A 5,097-nucleotide genomic window follows, 5' to 3' on the forward strand; every position below is an offset into this window, starting at 1 on the left:
CACAGAACAATAAAGAAATTGTAATTTACAGCAGTTTGGGTTCAGAACTCAAGCAGCATTTAGATAATTTCCATAAAACAACCCCTGCACAGTCACAAGCTAGACAGAATCCATTGAAACGCTTAACTGCAATTATTACAGAAAACAAAATACTTAATTTTACAAATGAAAAAAATGACATTAAATTACATTCAGTAGCTTTATTAAGCCACAGCTGGGATTAATAGAATTATTGGCAGGGATTATTCAGTAGCCTCTTAACTTTGGTAGAGCCATGTCCCTACTGTCCATACTCAAATCCACATTCATGCTTTTGGGTTAAAAACTGGTATATTAATTGGTTGCGAATGTCAGATATACCTCAAAATATACTATGTCCATGACCTCTTGTGCCTTTGCTTGGCTCCGAAAAGTTCTGCCATGTCTCTTCGGCTCAAGTTTGTACAAGCTTATGGCAATGTTAAATAAAACTGATTTATCAGCAAGACACGTCATGTTGAGAGAATACTAAAATGAGTCTGGTGACAGAATTGGGCCTAGTGCCAGCAAGACTCAGAGGTGAAATGAAATGAAGTTCCACAGACTTTAAACAGACACTAGGCCCGCTCAGACTAGACTGGAAGAGCGTGCTTGGCTGGCCTGATCTACATGACTACCATAAGCCTGGTATAAGATTCAATTCTGAGACTCTACATAAACTGAAAACAAACAGAAGTAGAGATTCATGATGCTTTAAAAAAAAAATCTGCTAAAGCAAAAAAACTGTTTCAGTCAAACGAAGGTGACATTTCCTTAAAAGTAAGACACGCCAAGCTCTGAGACACATTAGCATGTTGCAAAGTGCACATAGAGCACAAAGCAGTAGTGTGAACAAGAATCCAGTCGATATAAACAAATCTTCCAGGAACAAAAGCCTTGTAATGACCACAGAGTACTTGCTGCATAAAAATACAAGACGTCATACCAAGGTCACATGGATGACTTGTTCAAGGCAGTAATAGAGAGTAAGTCAAACATAACTGCACGCTGTGCAAACTGGTCTATCTTTACAAAGATAAACACAGGTATGTTTGACAAATGTGCTGAAACCTCTGAAAACTTTCACATTAGAGGCAAACATCTGCATCGGACATTTGACATTTTGCTTTCCCAAGTCACCTATAATATAAATCATCTTTTCTATGGGCTCTCAGGTACATTTCAGCACATAACCCATTATTTAAGATGTGGCTTGTTGAGTAGAGGTGTGCTATTACTTTTCAAAGCAATCAGATTTACAACTTTCACCTATAGCTGACCATAAAGAGAGTGCAAAAAACAGGAGGGACCTGAAGTTATAAATAGAACCAGAATTTCAGAGACTTGAGACTGGAGAATGTAACCATCCAGAAAACCCTATAAAAGCACATTAAAGTCCACTCAGAATGCCTTAGCAACCGTATAGCAACACACTGGCAACCACCCAGAACAGGCCAGCATTGTAGCAGCAAGTTCTGCATGGGCAGGCAGCACTTTTCTTTACTTTGCAATTGGTTTTATGCAATTATTGCAGGATCTTCAAAGCGAGTGTGGACTGTGGAGTAAAAATAAAGACACACCAGACCTTTGCTGTCCACTGCACGTCTCTCAGTAAATATGGCTCAGTTTAATGCAAACATTTCATTAAAACTCCCAAGGCTAACTTGTGGAAAATCACAGTGCAGCAGGGAGAAAAGGCTCCTTGAGATCAGGAGGAAAAGCAAACAATCATTCAAGCAATCGTCTGCTGCAAATGGCCTGCCTGTGTAAGCAGCACAAAGGGTGTGGCTGCTTTCAACTGACAAATGACTTATTTCCCAGGAACACTCAGAGATTTCCAAAAAGTTCCTTTTTTTGGAAAAGGAATAATCTGCAAAAAGCAGATTTTTTATCTGATAGCGAAAAGGCAGTGCGTTCTAGAGCTGTTTTTAGGTCACAAGCCCAGTGTACAAGTAAAAAATTGAGAAAAAATCATTTGTCACATTTGCAGGAAACTTCAGTGACCTCACCAGAAATCAACGACAGTGTTTTAAACCCCTAAATAGTCTGAATTATTTAATTGCAAGATGACACTAGAACCCCATTTAGTCTAATGAATTATTTGCACTGAAACAAATATGCAAGGATGAAAGTAAGAGAGTGTGAATTACAAAAGCTGTAAACACAGTTTATTATACTTTTCATTACCATTTCCCTCCCATTCTCTCATTTGCGTTTCCTGCATCCATCTGTACCAATAGAAAAATCTGTGTCATTGTATTACATGACAGAAAATCAAACGAAAGACATTTTTAGAAAAACTTGGTTCACTTTCCTTAGCAATATTTGCCTTTTTAACCAACTGGTGTCAAGGGCTTTTAGTGATTAGATTATTGATTATTGTTTAATCAACACTATCACTAAATAGCATCGTGTATTTGTCCCATATGTATGATTATTATTATGATTATTACTTAATCTGTGACTGGATTGGGCAAATGTCCAATGTCCACTTAATTGTTACTTCGTAATGAGTATTTGGTATACCTTGTAAAGTGTCCTTGGGAAAGGTGCTATATAAATTAAACGTATTATTATTATTCATATCTACAGTAGAATTTAAAACAAACTGCTGTTGTGAAGCATTCTAATGTTTACAGATAAATGCCACTAGGGTTTATATGATGTAACCAAATGCAATGACATTCATAAATTTTTAAGTGCAGATAATTGTTCAAACACTAGTGTAAAGCTTTTTAAGACATGTATGACACAGAGACTTGAAACCAGCTGAGGAAAATTAAACCTCTTTGATTTATGCTTCAAAGCTGTGAGATGATTAATAGTTTAAACTGATTATTTTGCATGTTCTCTTTTAACGCAAAGAACTGTGATGAGGAATTCCTGCTTTTCATTAAAAAGTGATGAAATTCAAATGCACTGATTAGTGCTTCTGACCTCCTATTTCACAAGGTTATTACCATTTTTGAGTGAAATCTGAGAAAAGAGCACAGAAATATGGCACATGTTTCAAGCAGGTTCACAATTTATTTATAATGAATTTCTAAAAATCACTATTTAAAGACAGGTTTGGTTATGAAATACTACAATGGATGTGATTATACGCTTTATATTCAGTCTGGCAGGGCCCATGGTCAAGCTTCATTCAAACTCAACTGAATTGTAAATCAGAGGTTCTTAAAGTTTTTGATGACATGGACCCCAAAATATGAAGCTCCCCATGCAAAGGAACCCCTTCATAAAATATAAAAGCAGCTACATATTTTCATGTGACAACACATTTATACTATGCGATTTCTACTATGTGAACAATTCTTTTTCCACCACACTGCTAAAAACTGCTGTCAAAAGAAAAAAAAGAATAAAGTAATCCTCTGAGTTCTGACCAGTCATTAGAAAGCAGAAATATTTTCAAACTTGGTGAATGCAAACATAAAAAAAAAAAATTATACATTTATAAATATTTCATTAAAAAAGTACACAAAGTATCTTTGACAGTCCCCAAAAAATACTGCAGAAAATCTTTTTATTTCTCTCAAATTTTTGTGAACCCCAGCACACCCTAGTTTGAAACAGTACCAAAATACAATTCACACTAGGACAAGACATAAGGAAACTCAAATCACTGGTTACGTCCTGTACTGGATGTAGATTGGCATGGCATGAGTCGTTCTAATTATTTTTTACTAGGAAGACCAACTACAAGGTATCCAGGCCAGTTGGATAAAGTGGGACACTGTACTATATTCTGAAACTCTGACTTAGAAGAATAAGTGGGTTATATCCTGTGCAACATTGATTTTAATTTATACTTTGATGATCGCTCCAAACTGCAAAGCAAACAGCCCCATCTTAAAATGCATAAACAATGAACAAAATGCATCAAAATGCATTCTTGCCCACAGCATAAACAACGCTTAATCACAGATAATGCTTTCCTTTCAGTTCTATCAGTAAAATGAGGCCAGGCATCTGCGTACATAGTATATCATTATGAAAGGAAGCATAACCTTACTTTGTTGCCCTTACACTGGGTGGGCTATTCCACACTGAAAGTGGAGTTATAAATAAGGGACCAGTGGGTTCCCCCACAGCATTAAAAGTTGAACTATATTACTCCACAGGCATCTGGAAAGGATTGATCAGGCTGCATTAGGAGCAGGAGATATTTATATAGCAAAGTGCCAGCCGAGTAAGTCTCTGAACACTGGACAGACTAGTGCATGGTAGCACTTCGAAATGAGCCAGCAGCCATCTTAAGACGTGAGCTAAGACACATTCCTCATGGACCATCTAGCACGTGTTGCTATCCAGCCTGTTTTTCTTGCAAAACACATGACGGTGATGTATGTTGCCTCTGGAGCTCAGCATGCACTCACAGGACGCCGAAACTTTCCCTTCCTCACATTCACTTCTAAACACTTTTACCTCTGAGAACGTATAACAATAGTACAAATAGCATAAATAATGTGGCAAGTGCAAAGAAAGGGATTACTTTTCAACTAAAATTCAGAGAGCACCCAAAAAATATATGCTTGTAAATGTGTAAGAAAAAAATGCATAGCAAATCATTGCACATATATGTTTAAATCCATGTTTCACTCAGAGCAACAAAGTGTATTGAACAGGCGTCTCAAATATAGCTCAGCAGCAGACTCACATTAGGGTTACATTACAACTAATCTCTAATCGATACCATGGACTAGAGAACTCAAATGTAAGTGCAGTGCATCACAGTTATTATTGTTGTTTCAAGGCAGTATGACAGCAAACAGAGGAGCAGGAGGGGGGATTTCAATATTCAAAGTGTGTATTGTCTAGCTGATCTGATTAATCCTTCTGTTGCGTTTGCCAGGAGAGATCTGACCCGTCTTTACATGATGCTCTGTAAATCTAATTCCTCTGGTGCAACGGTGCCCTACATACTGGCATTTATCCAACTGACAAAGACCTGTCAATCATACAGCAGACTAAACCTCAGGGTGCACTGGCATTGTGAAAGTTTGGTGCATGGTGCATGAAGCATGGTGCATTAGAATAACAGGTGGGGGTTCAAAGGAATGAAGACTGCTTTTTTCC

At 37.3% G+C, this 5,097-nt stretch overlaps 1 protein-coding gene across 3 annotated transcripts in view; it reads right to left on the minus strand.

The window, feature by feature from the left end:
• Window positions 1-5,097, minus strand: part of LOC107720111 (TBC1 domain family member 4-like) — a 33,065-nt gene that overhangs the window by 26,558 nt on the left and 1,410 nt on the right. The window lies entirely within an intron of this gene.

Source organism: Sinocyclocheilus rhinocerous, unplaced genomic scaffold, assembly GCF_001515625.1.
Source record: "Sinocyclocheilus rhinocerous isolate Xijiao unplaced genomic scaffold, SAMN03320098_v1.1 scaffold631, whole genome shotgun sequence".
Taxonomy (NCBI): Eukaryota; Metazoa; Chordata; class Actinopteri; order Cypriniformes; family Cyprinidae; genus Sinocyclocheilus; species Sinocyclocheilus rhinocerous.